At 49.2% G+C, this 25,407-nt stretch overlaps 1 long non-coding RNA gene across 1 annotated transcript; it reads right to left on the minus strand.

Annotated features, from left to right (window-relative positions):
* Positions 1-15,236: 15,236 nt before the first annotated feature.
* Positions 15,237-25,353, minus strand: LOC126935978 (uncharacterized). The gene is made up of 3 exons (XR_007719356.1): positions 25,265-25,353; positions 15,791-15,937; positions 15,237-15,541 (listed from the first exon to the last, which is right to left on the minus strand). It is a non-coding gene; the product is annotated as an uncharacterized LOC126935978 (long non-coding RNA).
* Between the last annotated feature and the right edge of the window lie 54 nt (positions 25,354-25,407).

Consider the following 25,407-nt stretch of genomic DNA (forward strand, 5'->3'; position numbering starts at 1 on the left):
AGAGACAGTGAGAAGTGACTGGATTCTGGGTCTCTGTGAGGGCAGAATGGGTGTGGAGAGCAATGTCCAGGCTGAGAGAAGGGGGAGTCCAGGATGACGTCAGCGCATTTGGCCTGAGCCTCCGGAAGGCGGGGCTGCTGCTCACTGGGGTTACACGCGGTGAGGGAGCGGAAGGGGAGAGGCCCCAGGAGGAACAGTCTAGGGCACGGAAGGGGGTGGGATGTGGCTCCTTAGCCTGAACTCATCCCATGGAGATTCTGTTAAGACTCCTCAAAAAGGACTGGAGTAAGCCGGGTCTACAGTCCAGGGAAAGGTCTGGCCTGGCCATGGCAATGTGGAATCTTCAGTATTTAAGGCCATGATCCCAGAGAAGCAACTGAAGAAAGAGGTTCAAGGGCTCAGGCTTGGAGACCTCGAAGTTCAGAGGTCGGTGAGGAGAAGTGGGAGAGAATGGTGCCCAGAAGTGGCCGGAGAAGGTGGGTGGAGTGTGGGGACCAGCCTGTGGCCTGTGGCTACCGAGACCAGTGGGACAAACCTGGAAACTTGCCCCCTGGACCGAGCATGGACTAGTTGTTCACGACTTGAAGGAGACCTGTATCTGGCATTTACTGAGGGCCAGGCACCGTGACATGAGCTCAGGGACACGCAGGACCCCTTAGGGCTGGGGCAGGAAGCACCTTTCCCTGCACCTGGATGAAAAGCTGGGCAGCTACCCTCCCTCTCCAGTCACTCTTAGGTGCAATGGAGCCCTTGGGTCCCTTCTAGTCCCAAGAGTGGACTCAGTCCAGGAGCTGCAGCTCTAGTTCCAGTTTAATGATCAAAATTCTCAACCAGGTGCGGTGGTCCACACCTGTAATCCCAGCACTTTGGGAGGCCAAGGCAGGAAGATCGCTTGAGCCCACGAGTTTGAGGCTAGCCTTGTCAACACAGCAAGACCTTGTCTCTACAAAAACTACGAAAGTTAGTCCAGTGTGGTGATGCGCACCTGCAGTCCCGGCTACTCGGGAGGCTGAAGTGGGAGGACTGCTTGAACACAGGAGTTCAAGGCCAGTCTAGGAGTTCAAGACCAACATGGCAAGACCCTGTCTCTGCAAAAAATACAAAAGTTAGCCAGGCCTGGTGGTGCAAGCTTGTGGTTCCAGCTAACCGGGAGGCCGAGGCAAGAGGATCATTCGAGCCCAGGAGGTTGAGGCTGCAGTGAGCTGCGATCACATCACTGCAGTCCAGCTTGGGCAACAGAGCAAGATCCTATCTCAATCAATCAATCAATCAATAATTTAAGTTTATTTAAAGCTGCCGCTTTGGGAAGTTGCAGCAGGGAAGCCACCATGGAGGGAGGCCAGGCCAGCTCCTTCTCTCCTTCTGCACGCGCTCCTCCCACCTCAGCTGCCTCCGCTCCTCAAGGAGGAACAGAGGGAACAGGAAAGGCCACCCCAGGAGGCCCAGCACCCCATGACCTGGCTCTGGGGCCTTGTGGGTTTATGGATTCCCAGTGCTGAGTCATCCCTCACAGGCTCTTGTGGGCACCTTGGACATTGCTCAGAAGCATCTGGTCCCCGGGAACACACTTTTGCCTAATCATCAGGGAAGGGCAGCTTGCTCCAGCCAGGTCACCTGTCCAGCGCCTTGGCCCACCAGGCAGCTACAGCCACAGCCTTGCCTTTGATCAGAGCAAACACCAGACATGTATGTCATGCCCTCAAACCCCCCATATCCAGGGGACACATGTCCTTTCTTGCCAGGCCTGAGATGAACAAGGGAGAGACAAGTCCCCAAGCCTTTCTCTCTTTCTCACGTCACCCACTCCTCTGTTAGATTCTCAAGGTGGATGGTGGGCTAACTAGGGCAACTGACCATCCTGGTTTACCTAGAACCGAGGGGGCATTTTCAGGAATAAAACTGTGAAAGTCTGGAGCAAACAGGAGCAAGTTGGTCACTCTGGGGCTGGTGGAGCCAGGTTTCCTTCCACAGGCCCCCACCCCGCAAGCACAGGAGGAACCCAGGACAGGAGCACAGAGAAGGCCCCGGGACCAGGCTTGCCACTTTTGCCACTTACAAGTCTTTTTTTTTTTTTTTTTTTTTTGAGATGGAGTCTTGCTCTGTCACCAGGGCTGGAGTCCAGTGGCACCATCTTAGCTCACTGCAACCTCTGCCTTCTGGGTTCAAGTGATCCTCCTGCCTCGCCTCCCGAGTAGCTGGGACTGCAGGTGGCACCACCACGCCCAGCTGAATTTTTTTTTTTTTAAATATTTCTAGTAGAGATGAGATTTCACCATGTTGGCCAGGCTGGTCTTGAACTCCTGACCTCAAGTGATCTGCCTGCCTTGTCCTCCCAAAGTGCTGGGATTACAGGCGTGAGCCACTGTGCCTGGCCCCACTCACAAGTCTTAAACCATGCCTCAGCACATCAATGCCATTTACAAAAAAGTAGAGGGATTTTTCCAGGCAAAAAGAGATAAAAGACATAGGCTGATTAATCATGTCCTGCTTAAAAAATAGCTCTGATGCTATTAAGAATTGTTAGTATTTTGCAGGTGTGACAAATGATTCTGTTTCTGTGGGAGAATGTTCTTAGGAGATCTCTTTTGAACGCTCATGGAAAGCATCATGCTGTTGGCAACTTCATGTTTATTTTTATTCATTTTTTATTTTTTAGAGACAGGGTCTTGCTGTGTTGCCCGGGCTGGAGTGCAGTGGCACAATCACAGCTCACTGCAGCCTCGACCTCCTGGGCTCAAGCAGTCCTCCTGCCTCAGCCTCCCAAAGTAGCTGGGACTACACGCCTGAGCCACTGCACTCAGCCCAATGTACCTTCAATATTTACATTTCTGGCAAAGGTAGCAAAACCTTAACAAATTTTGAACCTAGATAATAAAATTATGAGGCTGAGTGCAGTGGCTCCGGCAGGGATGGCTCACGTCTGTAATCCCAACATTTTGGGAGGCCAAGGTAGGCGGATCACTTGAGGCCAGGAGTTTGAGACCAGCCTGGCCAACATGGTGTAACCCTGTCTCTACTAAAAATACAAAAAAATTAGCCGGGCATGGTGGTGCACATCTGTAATCCCAGCTACTAGGGAGGCTAAGGCAGGAGAATCACTTGAACCCAGGAGGCAGAGGTTGCAGTGAGCTAAGATCGTGTCATTGCACTCCAGCCTGGGCAAAAGTAAGAGCGAAACTCAGTCTCAAAAAAATAAAAAATTAATAATTTAATTAATTAAAATGAAATGAAATTATGGACAGTCACTGTAAAGAAAAAAAAAATAAATGTGTAGATCAGCCAACAAGTGATGGAATAGAGCGTCCTATCTTCCTGGCTGGACAGATACACCTCAGAACAGCTGGAAGGCGGCTCCATGTAGAACTTTCTGGACTGCTTCAGGTGCTGTGCTGGAGTATGGTGACAGAGGAGCCTGGCCTGTGGACCTCCCCTGGCCCCCACCAAGGGCGAGGTCTGCCCGTGGGTGGGTCTGAGGGAGGCACCCGTATGGCCTCAGTGCAGTTTGGTCAGGGAATTTGGGGTCCAAGTACCTGGTGCAAAGCCTAAAAGGGCGTTAGGTGCTGTGGACACATCCCTTGGGACACATGGGGTCTGGACAGGCTGGACAGAGGTGGGGCCCCCTAAAGCTTGGAGCCCTGGGCAGGGGCACCTATTTTACTGTCTGAGGGCTTCAGTACTTGAAACAAAATGGAGGCAGAACGTCCCACCTTAACACCCCTGATTCCTCCATACCGGCTCGAGAGACAGCAAGGGCCAGAACAGGGGTGGCCCTGCCCAGGGTCATGCAGCAAGGAAGTGGCCAGGCTGGGATCTGAACCCAGGCTAATCCCCTCCCTTGTCCTCCTCCAGGCCCTCACCCCTGCACAGAGCCCTCCAGCTCACTCATCCTCAGCCAGTTCCACCTCCTCGGCTTGTAAACGCCGCGGGATTCTCCCTTCCTAAAAACAAAGGCCTGGCCGGGCACGGTGGCTCACACCTGTAATCCCAGCCCTTTGGGAAGCCGAGGCAGGCAGATCACGAAGTCAAGAGATCAAGACCATCCTGGCCAACATGGTGAAACCCCGTATCTACTTAAAAAAAAAAAAAATTAACTGGGCGTGGTGGCACACACCTGTAGTCCCAGTTACCTACTTAGGAGGCGGAGGCAGGAGAATCGCTTGAACCTGGTAGACAGAGGTTGCAGTGAGTTGAGATCGTGCCACTTCACTCCAACCTGGCAACAGAACGAGACTCCATCTCAAAAAACAAACACACAAAAAAAGGAGGAGCTCAATGACTCGTGCCTGTAATCCCAGCACTTTGGGAGGCTGAGGTCGGCAGATCACTTGAGGTTAGGAGTTCAAGACCAGCCTGGCAAAACGTAGTGAAACCCCATCTCTACTAAAAGTACAAAAATCAGCCAGGTGTGGTGGTGGGCGCCTGTAATCCCAGCTACTCAGGAGGCTGAGGCAGGAGAATCGCTTGAACCCGTGACCTGGAGGCTACAGTGAGCTGAGATTGCACCACTGTACTCCACCCTGGGCGACAAGACTCTGTCTCAAAAAAAAAAAAAGAAAAAAAAGAAAAAAAAAAAAAAAAAGACTGGCCATTCCCCTTCAGCCCTTCCTCAGGGTCCCCTGAGCACTCTATGCCCCCATCTACACTGAGCACTCCAGCCCGCCATCTACACTGGCTGCCTCCCGCCCTCACCTCCTGCTAAGGCCATTCCCCACTGCATCTGTCTTCTAATTCTGCAGCCTTCAGCATGCTGGGCCCCTCCCTTGTCCCCTTGAGCCACTTCCAGCCTCCCCTGAGCTGCTACTCCTCTCCCAGAAGCCTCCACCCAAGCCCCTCCAGTCCCCAAGATGTCCCCTGCATCCGGCACTGCCCTTCCACATGCCCCTTCCCTCCAGCTTCACAGCAGGGTCAGGCCTCCAGGCTCTGCCCACTGTGCCCATTCACAAGCTGTGGTGGGGGCTCCGAGGGGAGGCAGGGGTGTGCGTGGACTTGGGACGCCCAGGTCTGGGACCAGGGGCAGCTGGTTGGTGGAGTGTGGAAGGGGATAGGGACTTTCAGGAAGAGAGGCTGCAGGGGCAAGACCCGGACGGGGGATGCCCCTAAGGAGGGCTCTGACCCGGGGAATATTGTGCAGCTTCCTCTCTGCCATTCCCGGAGCTCAGACACTGGCTGGCTGTCACCCCGCCCTTCCTGCAGGACACAGCTCCATCCCCGCCAGTTCCTAGTGTAGGCATCTTCCGCAGCACCGTTGGGAAAGGAAGTCATCAAAGGTGCCTAGGACCAGAGGCTTTTTCCCGAGGTGGCAGAGGAGGGTGTGGGTCTCAGGGCTCTGGCTCAGGGCAAGCGTGGGAGGTCTTAGATCTGCACCAGCCCCAGGAAGGCCCCTCCTGCTCCCTGGTGGAGTCCTAGAGGTAACAGCAGCCCCTAAGCTCTGGCGGGAGTGGGCAGCGGCTTTTCTGGCTTCCTACGGCCAGCAGGATAGCTGGGCCTGGCACTGAGCCCAGAGATCACATGCTGGGGCGTTGGCACAGTGAGGAAGAGACCCTCGCCAAAGCTGGCAAAGAAGACCCCACGGGGTGCAGCCGGTGAAGCTGAGAGCTCAATGTCTGGGGGAGCCTGGAAAAGGGGTCCTCCCCTCCCTCTGCAGGCCAGGATCGCAGGTTTCCCCCTACATGTTGGTAATTCCCAAAAAACCCCATGGCCTCTGGAGCAAAGATCGCAGTGGGCGGCGGCCTCGGGAGCAGTGGACAGGGCACGCAGTGCCTTTGATGCCGGAGCCCTCACTCCACAGGCAACAAACTCTGCAGTGGACTTTGCACCCGGACTTTGTTTTCACCATAAAAAGAAAGGGACAGATCACAGTACCCCTCGCTGCCCTCGCTGAGCCAGAAGCTGCCGCGTGAGCTCTCACAAGCCCCATTTCTAGGTTCCCCAGGCGCACCCCTGAGCCCCTACTCGCCCATTAAGTCCTCCTAATAGCCCTTCGAGGTCTTAATGTATGCCCATTAGACAGAAGGGAAAACTGAGGCGAAAGCAGGTGACTTGACCGAGGTTCCTAAGCGAGCAGGGCATGGAGCTGAGAACCTCGTTATTACTGCTCCCCACGCAGCCGTTCTAGGGGGAAGAGGCTGACCAGAGTGACCCGGACACCACGGGCCGCCTGCGGTAAGACGTGTGGCCACGAGGGGGCAGCAGTGGCCCGCCCGACCGGGCTCTCCCCGGCGCTCAGTATCCGTCCCGGGCCAAGAAGCAGCGAAGAAGCAACTCTGCTGTAAAAACGGGTGACAGCGTGGGGCGGGGGGGGGGGGGGGGGGGGGGGCGGGGGGGGGGGGGGGGGAGGCTGCGTGGGAGGGCGTGGAAGATGGATGTGGCCAAGGCAGGGGAGCGGCAGCTGCACACACTGGATGCTGTTAAGATGAAGGGAAAGAACGTGGGCTCCGAGATCACTGGACGGTTCCACCCTTCTTCCTGCTCACTGCATGGCCTTGGGCGGGTTGTTGAACCCTTGGAAACCTGTTTTTTTTCTTTTTGTTTTGTTTTGTTTTGTTTTGTTTTGAGACAGGGTCGTGCTCTGTGACCGAGACTGTAGTGCTGTGGCACGATCTTGGCTCACTGCTGCCTCCCAGATTCACGTGATCCTCCCAGCTCAGCCTCCTGGGTAGCTGGGACCTCAGGTACGTGCCACCACAGCCGGCTAATTTTTGTATTTTTTTTGTAGAGATGGGGTTTCGCCATGTGGCCCAGGCTGGTCTCGAACTCCTGGATTCTCCTGCCTCAGCCTCCCAAAGTGCTGGGATTACTGGCATGAGTCACCGCACCCAGCGGAGACCTCAGTTTTCTAACCTGTGCCAGCAGGAATAATGGTAGCTCCCTAGCTTGGCAGTGCTGGGAATTAAGTAAGTTGACCAGGTAGCAAATATGAAATATTACTGGACACAGAGGGCCCCAGGCTGGGTTAGCAGTGGTGGCCAGGGCTGCTGCTTCCTGGCCTGTGCTCCAAGGAGGGGCCTCATTACCACCTGGGTGAGTCCTCTTCCAAGCCTGGCACTGCTGCGTGGGAATAACTTCTCCTACCAGGCCGGGCGCGGTGGCTCACGCCTGTAATCCCAGCACTCTGGGAGGCCGAGATGGGCGGATCACGAGGTCAGGAGATCGAGACCATCCTGCCTAACACGGTGAAACCCCGTCTCCACTAAAAAATAAAATACAAAAAACTAGCCGGGCGAGGTGGCGGGTCCCTGTAGTCCCAGCTACTCGTGAGGCGGAGGCAGGAGAATGGCGTGAACCCAGGAGGCGGAGCTTACAGTGAGCCGAGATCCGGCCACTGCACTCCAGCCTGGGTGACAGAGTGAGACTCCGTCTAAAAAAAAAAAACAAAAAAAAAAAAACAAAAAAAAAACTTCTCCTACCCAAGTTGGCAGATTGTGTGCAAAGTCAAGTCCTGACTGGGGCAGACTTCGAGGCCTCTTCATCGGACCCGCCTCCGGTGACTGCATTCGCACCTCCTCCTGTTCCTGGTTTAACCCAGCCCAGCTTTCCTCCCGCTGAGCCCTCCCTGGGCCTGCTGTCACCCTCGCGCCGCTGTGCTTCGCAGTGCCATTCCCTGTGCCCTGAATACTTTGGCCTGCCTCTCCACCCAGCTGAGAGTCAGGGCCCCGTGAGGCTCTGCTCAGCCCATCCTCCGGGTTTCTGCCTCTGCTGAGCACCTCCGGGTTTCCGCCTCTGCTGAGCACTTCCCTGTATGACTGTTTCCCAGAGTCCCCACCAGCCTGGGAGCTTCTCAGGACCGGGACCCCTTCTCAGGACTGAGTCTTCCTGGTCTGCCTGCAATTTTTACAGGCGGGCACACTGTCCCTTGGCCAACATCAGAGCCTGAACATCTGCAGATCTGTCCCAGCCACTGGGCACCCAGGCACCCCAGCAGGTAGCTCTGTTATCATCCCATTCTGTGAAGCTGAGGCTCAGAGAGGTGAAGCGCCTGGCCTGGGGCCACAGTCTGTGTCAGCTGCAGAGCCAGGAGCAGAGATTTGCACCTGGGGCTCTGCTCACAGTGTTCTACACAGACTGCTGCTGAAGCCACCTATGTAGGGTCAACGGAGTTCACATTAACTCCCTCTCACCTCCCTCAGCCAGGGTGGGGGCTGATGATGGACACTCTGAGGGATGTCCTACCCTCCCCAACCACGCCCGTCAGTTTTGCCGGATCTCCTTGGAAGAAAAGCTCTGGGCAGAATTCCACTGTTGGCCTGGCCTACACTCTCCTTAGTGGCTTAGGACCCTCAGCAGTGCATAAGTTGTGGGCAGAGGAGATGCAATCAGGATTCTCACCCACTCACCCCTTGCCAGCCCCAATAAGCTCAATAAGCTGGGCTAGAACTGAGGAAGTGTCCAGGAAATGTGCAAATGGCCTGGGGCAGCTGTGTTCCTTTGAGTAAGGTTGCTGAAGGTGAGGCTGAAAGTTGGAGAAACAGAAGCCAGTGCTTATGGTTTTAATTAAGATAATGGAATGTATCTATCCATCTACCTATCTATCCATCTATCTAGCTACCTATCTCTCCTTAGAGATAGAGTCTCACTCTGTTGCCCAGTCTGGAGTGCGGTGACATAATCATAGCTCATTGCAGCCTCGATCTCCTATGCCCAAATGATCCTCCTACCTCAGCCTCCTGAGTAGCTGGGGCTACAGACACACGCCGACTATGCCTAGCTAATTTTTTATTTCTTTTTTTTTTTTGTGGAGACTGGGTTCTCACGTTGTTGCCCAGGCTGGTCTTGAACCCCTAGCTTCAAGCAATCCTCCTGCCTCAGCCTCCCAAAGTGGAGGGATTACAGGTGTGAGCCACCACACCTGGCTTGGAATTTATTTGTATTCTGATTACAAAATTAATACATGCTTATTGCAGAAAAGTTTGAAAATAGAAGGCCAAAGAACAAAAAGCATATATAATTTCACAGCTAAAATCTCACCGCTATTAACATTTTTATTTATTTTCAGGCTTTTTTCTTTCTAGGTACATATGCAGAGATAATATTTAATTTAATTTAATTTATTTATTTTAGAGATAGGGCCTCACTCTGTCACCCAGGCTGGAGTACAATGGAGTGATCATAGCTCACTGCAGCCTCAAACACCTGGGATCAAGCAATCCCCCGACTCAGCCTTCTGAGTAGTTGGGACTGAAGTGTGAGTCAAAACAACTGGCTAATTTTTTTTTTTTTTTTTTTTTTTTTTGTAGAGACAGAGGTCTCACTATGTTGCCCAGGCTGATCTCAAACACATGGGTTCAAGCGATCCTCCCACCTTGGCGTCCCAAAGTGCTGGGATTACAGGCGTCAGCCACCATGCCTGGCCTAAAAAGCCATTTTTTATCATTTACTAAAATCCCATGGACACTTTGACCTGTCTGTATTCCATGCTACTGATCTGACTGCTGGCATCTACAGCATTATGGCCATCTATCATAATCCATTTTAACATTAAAATTGTGCTGCTGCTTAGAATTTTTCTGGCCTGTCTCCTATTTGTATTCTTCCAGATAAAATTTAGAATCATTTTATCAAGTTCCCCTTGCAGAAGAAGCCCTATTAGATTTTGGTTGAAAAATACTGAAGTTTTACATTAATTTAGGAAGGGGCCGGGCGCAGTGGCTCACGCCTGTAATCCCTACACTTTGCGAGGCCAAGGCAGGCGGATGACTTGAGATTGGGAGTTCGAGACCAGCCTGGCCAACATGGTGAAACTCCATTTCTACTAAAAATACAAAAATCAGCTGGGTATGGTAGTGTGTGCCTATAATCCCAGCTACTTGGGAGGCTGAGGCAGGAGAATCGCTTGAACCCGGGAGGTGGAGGTTGCAATGAGCAGAGATCGCACCACTGTATTTCAGCCTGAAATACAGAGCGAGACTCCATCCAAAAAAAAAAAAAAAAAAAAAAAACTTCGGAAAGATTGAGACTCTTACAGTCATAGGTCTTCCTATCCAAGAGCACAATATAGCTTTTCATGTATTCAAGTCCTTTTCAATGCATCAACAGGATTTTGCAGTTTTTTTTTCATGATATCTTGCTATTTCTTATAAAATATATTCCTAGATATTCTGCATGTTTTCTGGATGTTTGTTAATGAATATTTTTCATTTGTCATATTTCCTAATTGGCTGTTTCTTTTGTGTGGCCATTCTTTTGTGTGTGTGTGTGTTTTTTTTTAACTTTCTATTTTGAGATAATTTTGACTTACAGAAGATTTGCAAAAATAGTACAGAGAGTTCCTGTTTCCCCCTTATGTTAACCCAGTTTCTCCTTATGTTAACATCTTACATAACTATAGAACAATTGTCAAATCTAAGAATCAACCTGGGCACAATGCTATTAACTAAAGTGCAGAAGCTGTTCAGATCTCACCAGTTCTTCCACTGATCCCCTTTTCTCTTCCAGTGTTCAATCCAGAATCCTACATTATATTTAGTTGTTGTTTCTCTTTGGTGTCTTCCAATCTGTGACAGTTCCTCAGTCTTTCTTTGTCTTTCCTGACTTTCAGTTTTTCATACTTTAGAAAAATACTGGCCAGTTGTTTTGTAGAATGCCCTGAGTTTGGGTTTGCCTGAAGTTTTTTGTGATGAGATTGGGGTCATGCATTATTGGAGAGGGTGCCACAGCCTTGGTTTGCAATGTCAGTTTATATCACCGGAGACCCTAACCTTGAGCATTTCGTTAAGATGCTGTCTGCTAGGATTCTCCACTAGAAAATTACTATTTTTCCCTTTTTAATTACTAAATGTCTGAGGGGAAATACTTTGAGACTATGCAAATATCCTGTTTCTGCTTTAACTTCCACTCACTAAGTTTAGCATTCATCTATGGATCTCGCTTATAGCAATTATTACTGTGGAGTTCTAATGGTAGTATTCTGTTTCTCTCATTCCTTCGACCTTTATTCATTTGCTTTTTCCTCATTTATTCATTTTGTTTCAGTTGTTTACACCAATATGGGTTCGTGGATATTGGTTTTATTCTTTGGGTTGCAATCGAATAATATCATTATTTTGTTACTCAGTTGTTCCAACCTTGGTCGTTACGAGCCTTGAAATTTGGCTCCTATGCTTTTTTTTTTGAGACTGAGTCTCGCTCCGTCACCCAGGTTGGAGTGCAGTGGCGTGACTTTGGCTCGTGCAACCTCCGCCTTCCAGGTTCAAGTGATTTTTCCCGCCTCAGCTTCCAAGGTCGCTCGGATTATAGGCACACACCACCATGCCCGGCTACTTTTTGTATTTTTAGTAAAGATGGGGTTTTACCATGTTGGCCAGGCTGGTCTCAAACTCCTGACCTCAGGTGATCCGCCTGCCTCAGCCTCCCAGAGTGCTGGGATTACAGGCGTGAGCCACCATGCCTGGCCTCCTATGCCATTTTAACATGCCCCTGTCTTTTCTTTTTCTTTCCTACTTTCTGTGACCATAAGAAGCTCCAATATACATTTTTGCTGCCCTAGACAGCCTCAATCAGTTCTCAGAAAAGCCCTGGTTCTTTTTATGGGATACGTAGAAAACTAGTTCTGTATGGCCGGGTGCGGTGGCTCATGCCTTTGGGAGGCCGAGGCGGGCAGATCACAAGGTCTGGAGATCGAGACCATCCTGGCTAACATGATGAAACTCCATCTCTACTAAAAATACAAAAAATTAGCCAGGCACGGTGGCAGGTGCCTGTAGTCCCAGCTACTCAAGAGGCTGAGGCAGAATGGTGAACCCGGGAGGCGGACCTTGTAGTGAGTCAAGATCGGCCACCACTGCACTCCAGCCTGGGTGACAGAGCGAGACTCCGTCTCAAAAAAAAAAAAAAGAAAAGAAAACAAGAAAACCAGCTCTGTATGCCAGGTCTTTTTGTTTTAAGACAGGTCTCTTTCTGTTGTCCCGGCTGGAGTGTAGTAGCACGATCACAGCTCACTGTAGCCTCGACCTTCTGGGCTCAAGCAGTCCTCCTGCCTCAATCTCCCAAGTAGCTGGGACTACAGGCATGCACCACCATATGTGGCAATTTTAAAAAATTGTTTGTAGAGATGGAGTCTCCCTGTGTTGCCTGGTCTGGAACTCCTAGCCTCAAGTGATCCTCCTGCCTTGGCCTCCCAAAGTGCTAAGATTACAGGCATGAGCCACTGTACCTGGCCTGGCCAAGGTAAGTCTTTTTTTTAAAAGAAGTTGTTTTATAGTTTTTATCTCGAGTTTTCTAGCTATTTAGTCATATTGATTACAACAAAGGATGATTTTACTACCTCCTTTCCAATGTTTCCACATATTTTTTCATTTGATCTAACTGCATTTTAAAATAAACTTTTAATTTTAGAATGGTTTCATACTTACAGAAAATGCGCAAAGATAGTACAGAGAGTTCCTGTGTACTCCACACCTTGGTTTCCTTATTATTATCTTATGGATAATAAGATAGATAAGGTCTCGCTCTGTCGCCCAGGCTGCAGTGCAGTGACGCGATCATGGCTCACTGCAGCCTCTGTCTCCAAGGCTGAAGTGATCCTCCTGCCTCAGCCTTCTGAGTAGCTGGGAGTACAGGCACATACCACCGTGCTTGGCTACTTTTTTTCAGTAGAGATGGGGGTCTCACTATGTTGCCAGGGCCGGTCGCAACCTCCTGGGTTCAAGAGATCCTCCCACCTAAGCCCCTGAGTAGCTGGGATTCAGGCGCATGCCACCATGCCAGCTAATTTTTTATTTTTATTTTTTGTATGGACAGGACATACAGTGTTGGACATGGATTGCTTGCAGAGGTAGGAGGATTGCTTGAGCCCAGGAGTTTGATCACACTGTGAACCATGATCGCACCCCTGCACTCCAATCTGGGCAACAGAGTGAGACCTTGGCTCAAAAAAAAAAAAAAAAAAAAAAAAAAGAGAGAGAGAGAGAGATTCAAAGATAGGCAAAGGAGTGGAAAAGCTTTATAGTGGGCAAAAGGAAGGCTCCAAGTCTACCCTATTGGCAAGGGGCTGAAGGTGGGCTAACTAGAGATAGGGGGTACTATGTGGTTGACTATGGGTGCATCTTTGGCTTTCCCTGGTTGCTCTTAAGTTGGAAGCAGGGACAAAAATTAGGGAAGCTGTTAGTTATTAATCAAGTTCTGGCAGTAGTGGGCTGGTTATGATAGAAGTTATTGTTTTGGCCGAGTGTGGTGGCTCATGCCTGTAATCCTAGCGCTTTGGGAGGCTAACGTGGGTGGATCAGGGAGGAGGGAGGATTTGGGAGGTCAGGAGTTAGCCTGGCTAACATGGCGAAACCTCATCTCTACTAAAAATACAAACATTAGCTGGGCATGGTGGTGCATGCCTATAATCCCAGCTACTTGGGAGGCTGAGGCAGGAGGATCCCTTGAACCCAGGGGGACAGAGGTTGCAGTGAGCTGAGATTCACACCACTTTACTCCAGCCTGGGCAAAATTGCGAAACTCCATCTCAAAAAAAAAAAAAAAAAAAAAAAAAAAGAAGTTATTGTTTAGCTTCCTCGATTGTTACTGGATGTAGTAATCTGGCTTCCTGCAAGTCTAACTTTCAGCAGACTGGCTGCATGGGCTATGTACTGTAGATAAGGCATAAGTAAAGCAAAAATTGACAGAACATCAAGGATAAATAGAAAATCCGTAACCAAGCAGAAGATTTGAACACTTCACTTTCAGTAACTGATAAAACAAGTAGACAAAAAAAAAAATCAGTAAGGATGTAGAAGATTTGAACAACATAATTAACAAACTTGACTTGATTTACACATCTAGAACCCTGCAGAACACACACTCTTTTCAGGCATACTCAGAACATTTATATAAAGTGACCATATGTTGGTCCATAAAGCAGTTTCAACAAATTTCACAGGAGTAAAATAACACAGACCGTGTTTTCTGACCATAAGTACAGTTAACCTAGAAATTGAAAACAAAAAGCTAGAAAAGCCCCATATATCTGGAAATTTTAATATACACTTTGAAATAACAAATGGATCAGAGATGAATTCAGTTAGGAATTTAGAAATATTTTGAACTGAAAAATAATGAGAATACTCTACCCCAAAACTGTGGGGTGCAGCTGAACAGTTTGTAGAGGAAAAGTATACTCTTACGTGCATACCTTAAGGAGTGGGGGAGGATTGAAAGTTAATGGGAGGCCAACGTGGGTGGATCACTTGAGGTTAGGAGTTCAAGACCAGCCTGGCCAACAAGGTGAAACCCCATATCTACTAAAAATACAAAAAATTATCCAGGCGTGGTGGTGCACACCTGTAATCCCAGCTACTGGGGAAACTGAGGCGAGAGAATCACTGGAACCCAGGAGGCAGAGGTTGCAATGAGCCGCAATCGTGCCACTGCACCCCAGCCTGGGAGGCAGAGCGAGACTCCATCTCAAAAAAATAAAAAAAAAAGTGAATGGGGCCGGGTGTGGTGGCTCAAGCCTGTAATTCCAGCACTTTGGGAGGCCGAGACGGGCGGATCACGAGGTGAGGAGATTGAGACCATCCTGGCTAACATGGTGAAACCCCGTCTCTACTAAAAAATACAAAAAACTAGCCGGGCGAGGTGGCGGGCGCCTGTAGTCCCAGCTACTCGGGAGGCTGAGCCAGGAGAATGGCATGAACCTGGGAGGCGGAGCTTGCAGTGAGCCGAGATCCGGCCACTGCACTCCAGCCTGGGCGACAGAGCAAGACTCCGTCTCAAAAAAAAAAAAAAAAAAAAGTGAATGGAATGGGATAAACGTCCATCTCAAGAAGTCAGAAAAGAATGACAAATAAACCAAAAAAATCAAAAGAAGAAAATAATAAGGTTAAGACTATAAAGAGAGCGGCTGGGTGCAGTGGCTCAGGCCTGTAATCCCAGCATTTTGGGAAGCAGAGGTGGGCAGATCACTTGAGCCCAGGAGTTCGAGACCAGCCTAAGTAACATAGAAAGACCTCATCTTTGCTGAAAATAAAAATTAAAAATCAGCCAGGCATGGTGGTACTGAGGTGGGAGGATCACTTGAGCCTAGGAGGTTGAGGCTGTAGTAAGCCTAGTAAGCCATTATTGTGCCACTGCACTTCAGCCTGGGTGACGGAGTGGGACCCTGTCTCTAAAAAAATAAAATAAGGCTGGGCACAGTGGCTCACACCTGTAATCCCAGCACTTTGGGAGGCCAAGGCTGAGGTCAGCAGTTTGAGACCAGCCTGGCCAATATGACGAAACCTCATCTCTACTAAAAATACAAAATATTAGCTGGGCGTGGTGGCGTCTCAAAAGAAAAAAAAAAAAAAAAGAAGATTCCAGTAGAGAGAGGTGGGATGTCCCGGAGAGGCAGTAGCCAATCAGTGGGAAAAAGTTCCCCAGGAGATTGTGGGGGACAGAACCCGCATCGCAGGTGAGGAGATATTTCACTGGTGAGAACACCTCTTCCAATGCTACTTACTGAAGGGAGGAGAAAAGGATGGGCGTGTGTTTCTTCAGGCCTGGTGCAGGCAGGGAGGGAGTTAAGGGAGTTCCCATGACAGGGCTGCTGTTTTCTCTTTGAAGAAAGAGGCAACACCTGCTGAAAGAGAATGAGGTGGGTTTGAAAATGGTGGAGGGGCTGGGTGTGAGCGCCCGGCCAGGTGAGCGTGGGGTTTCTGGCAGCACAGAAGGCCTGGTTGTGGGAAAAAGCCACGGGTCTCCTTCAGCACCCACCCAGGGGCAGGCATGAAGGTGGGCAGCGGGATTCATCCAGCGGGGTGGGGCGCCAAGGGGCGTGTGGGAAGGACAAGGATGTGGAAGACACTCTATTGGCAAGAGAGTGACTTACTTATTGGGTGTGGCTGCAACCCAGGAGCAGGTGCGGTGGGAGTCTGGAGACGGGATAGCTGGAAGATCGCTCAGGAGCGGGAGCCAGGTGGATTCCCTCTAAGATGGAGCCTGTCCCCAGGACTGATGACAGGGTCCCGAGCATGGCCTTGGAGCAGGAGAAGCCACAAGGGTCAGCAGGACTAGGATGAAGGAAGTCACAGGGTGCACATGAAGGCTGGAGCACCCCACTGACAACCTCAGGCATGGAGGGAAGACGGTGGTCCGACGCAGTCAGTTAGATGGGGAAGCTGGTAGAAGGCAGTGCCCAGGAGTGGTCTCTTTTTTTTTTTTGAGACGGAGTTTCACTCTTGCTGCCCAGGCTAGAGTGCAATGGCACGATCTTGGCTCACTGCAACCTCTACCCAGGTTCAAGAGATTCTCCTGCCTCAGCCTCCTGAGTAGCTGAGATTACAGGCGTGTGCCACCATGCCTGACTAATTTTTGTATTTTTCGTAGAGAAGGGGTTTCACCATGTTGGTCAGGCTGGTCTTGAACTCCTGACCTCCGGTGATCCACCCACCTCGGCCTCTCAAAGTTCTGGGATTATAGGTGTGAGCCACCACGCCCAGCCGGGAGTGGTCTCTTGAAGGCAGAGTCTCCTTGAAACTCAGGAAGAGAAATACTTCTGTGTGTATTTTTCTTTTTTTTTTCTTTTTTTTTTTTTGAGATGGAGTCTCGCTCTGTCGCCCAGGCTGGAGTGCAGTGGCCGGATCTCAGCTCACTGCAGGCTCCGCCTCCTGGGTTCACGCCATTCTCCTGCCTCAGCCTCCCGAGTAGCTGGGACTACAGGCGCCCACCACCTCGCCCGGCTAGTTTTTTGTATTTTTTTAGTAGAGACGGGGTTTCACCGTGTTAGCCAGGATGGTCTCGATCTCCTGACCTCGTGATCCGCCCATCTCGGCCTCTCAAAGTGCTGGGATTACAGGCTTGAGCCACCGCGCCCGGCCTGTGTGTATTTTTCAAGGCATGAAAAGACTTTCCCTAGCACTTCACACACACACACACAGTGTTGCCATCCTGGAAACACTGGGTGGAAATTCAACACCAGCTCTTGGGAAAGACGGACATCTCCAAAACATACGTGACCCACGGAAGACAAAATTGTGAAAGAGATTGGGGGTGGGGAGGGGTGATCAATGACATCATAAGTGCTACTGAGAAACTTAAGTGACATCATAAATCTAAAGGGGAGGAAGTGTGCAGCATTTCCCACCGGGGTCCTGGTTAGGATTCACTATGACGCACCTTGGGACAGTTTCACTCGAGTGCTGGAGTTACGTTTAGTGTTTAGAATTGGTCGAATGTGCCCAGGCATGCTGGAACACAGATGACAAGATAGGGTTTGTGGTTGCCATGAAGATCTCAAAAGACAGGAAGCAGCCCTTTATTTCCCAAATACACTATTGTTCAAATCGGTGACACTTGTTTATTTACTACTCTACACAGAAAGTTGATCAACATAATTCTTGAAAAACCATTCAGGTTCTGCAACACTCTACAGGTTTGTTTCTTTTTCTTCTCTAGGCAAAGCAGTATCAAATCATATACCTTCTTTTCAAAGAACAATTTTCCCACTTATTTGCAGTCCTTTTGAGTGGACTGACCCGAACCTCTGGCAATAATTTAATAAGGAATGGATAGGAAGGTTTATACGTCAGCGATTGCATTCTATATACTCCTTTAATGTGTATTGGGATTAAGTTGGGGTTTTTGTTGTTGTTGTTGCTAAAGAGCATTTCTCCTAAAAAACAGTTTTCTATTTTAAAACACTCTTTTTCGGCAGGGCGCGGGGGCTCATGCCTCTAGTCCTAGCACTTTGGGAGGCTGAGGTAGGAGAATTGCTTGAATCCGGGAGGTGGAGGTCACAGTGAGCCGAGATCGTGCCACTGGACTCCAGCCTGGGCAACAGAGCGAGACTCTGTTATGAAGTGACTCTCTTTATTTCTTTTCTTTTCTTTTTTTCTTTTTTTTTTTTTTTTTGAGACAGAGTCTTCCTCTGTTGCCAGGCTGGAGTGCAGTGGCGCAATCTCAGCTCACTGTAATTGCCACCTCCTGGGTTCAAGAGATTCTCCTGCCTCAGCCTCACAAGTGGCAGGGACTACAGGTGCACGCCACCATGCCCAGCTAATTTTTGTCATTTTTAGAGAGACAGGGTTTCACCACGTTGGCCAGGATGGTCTTGATCGCCTGACTTCATGATGCCCCTACCTTGACGTCCCAAAGTGCTGGGATTACAGGCGTGAGCCACCATGCCTGGCCAACCTTCTTTATTTCTAATATTGCTTTCTAAAGAATCAACTTTGACCAGGCCCAGTGGCTCACACCCATAATCCCAGCACTTTGGGAGGCCGAGGCGAGTGGATCAGCTGAGGTCAGGAGTTCAAGATCAGCCAGGCCAACATGGCAAAAACCCGTCTCTACTAAAAATACAGAAAATTACCTGGGCATGGTTGGGCGCGGTGGCTCACACCTGTAATCCCAGCACTTTGGGAGGCCAAGGTGGGCAGATCACGAGGTGAGAAGACCGAGACCATCCTGGCTAACACAGTGAAACCCTGTCTTTACTAAAAATACAAAAAATTAGCCGGGCGTGGTGGTGGGTGCCTGTAGTCCTAGCTACTTGGGAGGCTGAGGCAGGAGAAGGGTGTGAACCCGGAAGGCAGAGCTTGCAGTGAGCCAGGGTCACACCACTGCACTCCAGCCTGGGCGAGAGTGAGACTCTGTCTCAAAAAAAAAAAAAAAAAAAAAAAAAAAAAATTTACCTGGGCGTGGTGGCAGGTGCCTGGGCATGGTGGCAGGTGCCTGTAATCCCAGCTACTTGGGAGGCTGAGGCAGGAGAATTGCTTGAACCTGGGAGGCGGAGGTTGCAGTAAGCCGAGATCGTACCCCTGCATTCCAGCCTGGGCCACAAGAGCAAAATTCCATCTAAAAAAAAAAAATCAACTTTATTGGGGGTATAATTAACATAGAATAAAATGCACCTATTTTAAGTGTTCAATTCCACATGTGCATGCACACACATGTTAACTACCATCATAACCCATAATCTATTTTTCCATTTTTGACTTTTACCTTTTTTCTTTTCTTGAGACGGAGTCTTGCTTTGTCCCCCAGGCTGGAGTGCAGTGTGGAAAACCCACACATTGGGCTGGGCACAGTGGCCCACACCTATAATCCTAGCACTTTGGGAGGTCAAGGAGGGAGGACTGCTTAAGGCCAGGAGTTCGAGACTAGCCTGGGCAATGTAGTGAGACCTCTGTCTCTACCAAAAATTAAAAAAAAACCATTAGCTGGGGATAGTGCACACCCATAGTCCCAGCTACTTGGGAGGCTGAGGTGGGAGGATGGTGTGAGCCTTGGACATCAAGGCTGCACTGAGCCATAATTGTGCCACCACAGTCCAGCCTGAGTGACGAGAGAAAGATCCTGTCTTGAAAAAAAAAAGAAAACCTAGACATGGATGTCAGAAGTGTTCTGAGTAGAACAAGCTTTTCCTTTATCAGTTTTGGCAATTACGAATACAGCTGCTATAAACGCTTCCTACAGATATTCGTGTGGACGTATGTTTTCATTTCCCTAGAGTAAATACCTGAGTGGGACTGCTGGGTCATATATATACGTATGTTTAACTGCCAAACTGTTTTCCAAAGTGGTTGTACCATTTTCCATTCCCACTAGCAACTCTATGGGAGTTCAGGTTGCTCTGAGTCTTCACAGATACTTGGCATTTTCATTTTGGGCCTGGAAGTGGGGTTGAAGGGAACCCCCGGGACGCTGGTGCCACTGTTACTGAGTGTTCATTCCACAAGGGGGTTCAATTTGTGAAAATTCATCAAGCTGTAAACGTATATATGCACTTTTCTGTACATATACTAATCCTCAATAAAAACTCCTTAAGCCATATAAAATACATGTGAACTAAATTAAGTAACAATTTATTGAAATTAACATGCTTTAAAAAAAATCGAAATAAAAAAAACTCAGAGTAAGTCCGTAGCAGCCTTGTTTCATAATCCTGAAGATTTTTCCCCGGCCATCCACGGTGAATACCTAAAAACCAAATCAATACTTCTGAACATTATAAGAGGCATGTCAGGAGGCTCAGTCCAATAACGCATATTTAATTTCACTCCTATCCCCATCAATGATTCACTTTTATTCTCAAAATTCTCATAATTGTAATATTCTTAGTTTTGTGTTCAGAACATAAAAATAAACCTTCTATTTTCAAATAATGACAATAAAGGGTGGAGCATGAAGGGGAGTACTGGCTTCCTCCCGAGTGGGAACTCCCTTTAATGACAGAGAACAGCTCCTTCCAGAGGGAGTTTCCGGTGAAAAGGGAAGGGCTTCTGCCTGGTGTGACAAAGGTGGCACCATGGAGGGGTTCGGAATGGTTTGGGACTCAGGGACTTCAAGTCGTTCCAAACTCTAGAGAATCCTCTTCCAAACACCAGAGTCCTGCTCTTTTGTAATCAGTAATAGTAACAACGGGTCCAGGTGCGGTGGCTCATGCCTGTAATCCCAGCACTTTGGGAGGCCAAAGTAGGCAGACCATCTGAAGTCAGGAGTTTGAGACCAGCTTGGCTAACATGGCGAGACCCCGTCTCTACTAAAAATACAAAAATTAGCCGGGTGTGGTAGTGCACACCTGTAATCTCAGCTACTAGGGAGGCTGAGGCAAGAGAATTACTTGAACCCAGGGGATGGAGGTTGCAGTGAACCAAGATCGCGCCACTGCACACCAGTCTGGGCGACAGGACAAGACTCCATCTAAAAAACAAAACACACAAAAAACAGTGGCTAATATTTACTCAGTCCTCTCTGTGTCATGCCCCATTATAAGCAATTTACACACACTTATATATCATTGAATTCCCATAAGCATCTGATGAGGCAGGACCTATTACTCCTCTATTTCAGCATACAGTTCTCGTGAGTCATAGATTTCACATTTGCAAATTCACTTAGTCGGTAAAATTTATGTGGAACCCCACTGCCGCACCCCCCTGCCTCCGGCAAACACACACACACAAATCAATACTTGCAGCGCTTCTGAGGTCATGAGCCTGTACATGCCATGTGCCTGGAGTGGGGAAAATCCGAGTCGCCATGTGCTGGAGTCCCTGGCTAAGACCCAGCAAGGATGCTCTCTCTGCCCTCATTTCTGCTCACCTGTAAACAAGGGTTCATTTCTTGGTCTGTTTAGTGCCACATTTTTGTAATTTTTTGCTTTTTTTTGGTGGTGGTTTTGCATTTTTAAATGGCCCACACACATAGTGTTGAAGTGTTATCTAGTGTTCCTCAGTGCAAAAGGTCTGTTTTAGGGAGAAAATACATGTTAGAGCTACTTCATTCAGGCATGAGTTATATGCTGTTGTCTGTGGGTTTGATACCAGTGGGCTGGGGAGGTGCCCAAACGCAGGGGGGACTTTAACCCCAGGCTCTTTACCTCATTACGAAAAGGAATTCAAAGATGAGTCAGAAAATAGTGAAAGTACAGAAACTTATTACAAGGTGAAAAGTACATACTCAAGAAAGAGGAATGTGGGCCTACTCAAGAGAGAGTTGAGCAATGGTTTGGGGTTTCTATCTTTATGGGTTTCTTTAACAAAGAGGTGGAATATTAATAAAAATTCCTGGGAAAACGTACAGATTTCTTTTTTTTTTTTTTTTGAGACGGAGTCTGGCTCTGTCGCCCAGGCTGGAGTGCAGTGGCGCGATCTCGGCTCACTGCAAGCTCCGCCTCCCGGGTTCACGCCATTCTCCTGCCTCAGCCTCCCGAGTAGCTGGGACTACAGGCGCCCACAACCGCGCCCGGCTAATTTTTTTGTATTTTTAGTAGAGACGGGGTTTCACCGTGGTCTCGATCTCCTGACCTTGTGATCCGCCCGCCTCGGCCTCCCAAAGTGCTGGGATTACAGGCGTGAGCCACCGCGCCCGGCCCGTACAGATTTCTTGGAGCAGAGGTGTCACCCATTTTTGTGCCAAATCTGAGTGTTCCTGAAACTGTCATGGTGCTGGTGGTTGTGTGTTTAGTATATTAATGAGCCCACAATGAGGTCCTAAGGGAAGCCTAGGTCAAGCCCAGCACCATGTTGGGTCCAGTCAGTCTTAGCCAGCTTGGTTCACATCTTGGGTTTTCAGGGTCTTAGCAGATGATAGTCTAGTCATGTAAAACTGCTGCCTGGAATTTAATTCTCCTGTGACTACCCTGTATTATTCTCATTTCATTTTCAATGTTAATTAATGAGTCAATAATAGACATTAAATAAGGCTTCTTTTTGTTTGTTTCTGTTTTGTTTTGAGATGGAGTCTTACTCTGTTGCCCAGGCTGCAGTACAATGGCACGATCTTGGCTCTCTGTAGCCTCCATCTCCGGGGTTCAAGTGATTCTCCTGCCTCAGCCTCCCCAGTAGCTGGGACTGTAGGCACGTGCCACCACGTCCAGCTAATTTTTGTATTTTTAGTGGAGATGGGGTTCCACCATGTTGGCCAGGCTGGTCTCGAACTCCTGACTTCAGGTGATCCACCCGCCTCGGCCTCCCAAAGTGCTGAGATTATAGGCATAAACCACTGTGTCTGGCCTAAATAAGACATCTTTAAATAGAAACACACACACCAAAACAAAGTAATGTGTATCGATCTGTTGATAAAAATGTAATCAAGAGGCTCACAGGAACCTAACCCTGTATCTTCCCTAGGAGCTGTGGTTTCCAAGGAGCAGTATTTGCCAAATCCATGTACTGGGTGCCTTTATTCAACATAACTGCTGCCAAAACCAGAATTGACTATGACGACGAAACTGAGGCACAGAGCCTAAGCCTCTTGTTTGTTGTCATTCGGCAAAAAAATGAAGGAGCCAGGATCTGAAGCCAGGCAGTGTCATTCCAGAGTCCTAACTTTCAAATGTCGCATCTAGCAAGGTCTTACATTCAAATAACATTGTAAATTCCAACAACAAAGAGGACCAAGCTCCGAATTTATTCAGCTATTTCTGCACAGAAAGCTCCTGAAATGATCAGTGCCCAGAGACAAAAGGTACAGGATGTAAGTATAACGTTCTCTATGTTATCCACAGCCCTCAGAAGCAGCTGCTCTGCCTGGCTTCACTCGCCCTAACACTCCACAGAACAGTTATGCAGTTCCCAGAGCTGTGCCTTCAATGGACACTAGGTTTCAGGTGACCCCAAAGATGCTATCAGAGAATATGACTTTCCACATAGGAGAGAATGGGTTTCCTGGTATGTTGGACCATCTCAGCCAGATATTTCTGTTGTCAGAAACCCATCAGTAACACTCTAGACTGGAGATCAGCAGATATATTCTGTAAAGGGCCAGACAGTAAATATTTTAGGACTTGTGGGCCATATAGTCTCTACAACTAGTCGACTGTGTCCTTTTATCAAAAAAGCAGCCACCTATGCAGCCATTAGGTATTAGACAAAACCTAATGAAGAGGCATGACTCTGTTCCAATAGAACTTTATTTAAGAAAGCAGATGGGCCAGGCGCGGTGGCTCACATTTGTAATCCCAGCACTTTGGGAGGCCAAGGCGGGCAGATCACGAGGTCAGGAGATCAAGACCATCCTGGCCAACATGGTGAAACCCCGTCTCTACTAAAAAGTACAAAAAATTAGCCCGGAGTGGTGGCAGGTGCCTGTAGTCCCAGCTACTCGGGAGGCTGAGGCAGGAGAATGACGTGAACCCGGGAGGCGGAGCTTGCAGTGAGCCGAGATTGCACCACTGCACTCCAGCCTGGGTGACAGAGCAAGATTCTTGTCTCAAAAAAAAAACCACAGCAGATGGAGGGCCAGCTGCCCAGCTGCTCTAGAGAAAAGGAGGAGCTGTGTCTTATCTTTGTAATTTCAGCCCCAGCAGTAAAAATTGTCCCTATGTTGCCAAAGAGGAAATGAAAACATAGAGAGTCAGTCTTTTTTTTTTTTAGAAGGAGTCTCACTCTGTCGCCCAGGCTGGAGTGCAGTGATGCGATCTCGGCTCACTGCAGCCACCCCCTCCCAGGTTCAGGCAATTCTCCTGTCTCAGCCTCCCGAGTAGCTGGGACTACAGGCCCACACCACCACGCCTGGCTAATTTTTATATTTTTAGTAGAGACGGGTTTCACCATATTGGTCAGCCTGGTCTCAAACTCCTGACTTCAGGTGATCCACCCGCCTTGACCTCCCAAAATGCTAGGATTACAGGCGTGAGCATAGAACTAAAATCTGGCTGCCGATTGAATATTTTGTTTCGGAGTGAGCCTCAATACTGTACTTCATGTTAGATCTGAACTAGTTAGAAAAATTAAAGCAAATACATAGCAAAAGGATCTGATCTTCACATGATCCAACCGGCCTTGGGTCTCAGCAAACTCACGTCTGTGCAGGTTAAGTTCCACACATGAACTGTGACTGAACTGTGGACGGTGGTGGTGACATCAAATCGCATTTCAGGTGCTCCCAGAGCTCGGAGTGGATGGTTGATCCTGTCTGCACAATCTCAGCTTTCTGTGTCTGTTAGCTTCCTAGTCTAAGACCCCAAGGCAGGTTATAAAACTGGAAATAAAGTCTTGGTTTGCTCCTGTGAAATCATCCTTCGCAGACAGGTTTTGGTTTGGACCAGAGGAATGCCTGAGGGTCTTACATACACTGGAATTCAGTCACAGAACTACTAACTTGCAAAGTCTATTTCTTTTTCCTTACTTCTTCCTTCGTGAGCTGAAACCTCCACTTCCTTCCGGATTCAAGCAATTATCCTGCCTCAGCCTCCCGAGTAGCTGGGGCTATAGGCGTACGCCGCCACGCCCGGCTAATTTTTTGTATTTTAGTAGACACGGTGTTTCATCATGTTGCCCAAGCTAGTCTCGAACTTCTGAGCTCAGGTAATCCGCCCGTCTCGGCCTCCCAAAGTGCTAGGATTACAGGCAAGAGCCACCAAGCCCGGTCTGCAAAGCCTATTTCTAACCAAAGTCAAGTCCCACACACTTGCCTCTACACTGCGTTTTGCTCCTTTTTATTCCAGGTTTTACAATTACAGAGCACTTGATGAGCCTGTTTCCACGTCTGTAAAATGGGGCGAAGTTCTTCACTGTGCTACTGCAGAGTTAAGCCACTGGCCCTGTAGGCAAAGTGCTTAGAACGGGCGTGGCACGCTGCGGGTGCACAGAAACGCTCGCTGCCACCCCCACTCTAACTACAGGGCACCCCAGCGCCCCGCCAGGGGCTGAAGAAACGTGGGAGTAAGCGGAGGAACGCGAAGGGCGTGTGCCCGTGAAAGGTCTCAAGAGGCGTTTCGAGGTCGCCTCTTCAGGCTGGGCCGCCGCCAAGGTGCTTCTGAGCTCACCCAGCCCAACCCGGGCACCCTGGGACCCCAAGGCGGCAGCGGGCACAGCTGGGCAGCCGAGCCCCGAGAACACCCACTTCCGCCACAGACCTGCTCAAAATAGCTCCTTCTGGGAGCGCGCGAGACATGGCCCGAGCCGGCCCCAGTGAGGCGGGGCCTGAGAGCAGACAACCCCCTACTTCCGGCTCGCCTCTGGTCGCCACAGGCCCCGTCGCAGCTGTCCCCCGCCCCGA

The sequence above is a fragment of the Macaca thibetana genome, chromosome 14 (genome assembly GCF_024542745.1).
Source record: "Macaca thibetana thibetana isolate TM-01 chromosome 14, ASM2454274v1, whole genome shotgun sequence".
Taxonomy (NCBI): domain Eukaryota; kingdom Metazoa; phylum Chordata; class Mammalia; order Primates; family Cercopithecidae; genus Macaca; species Macaca thibetana.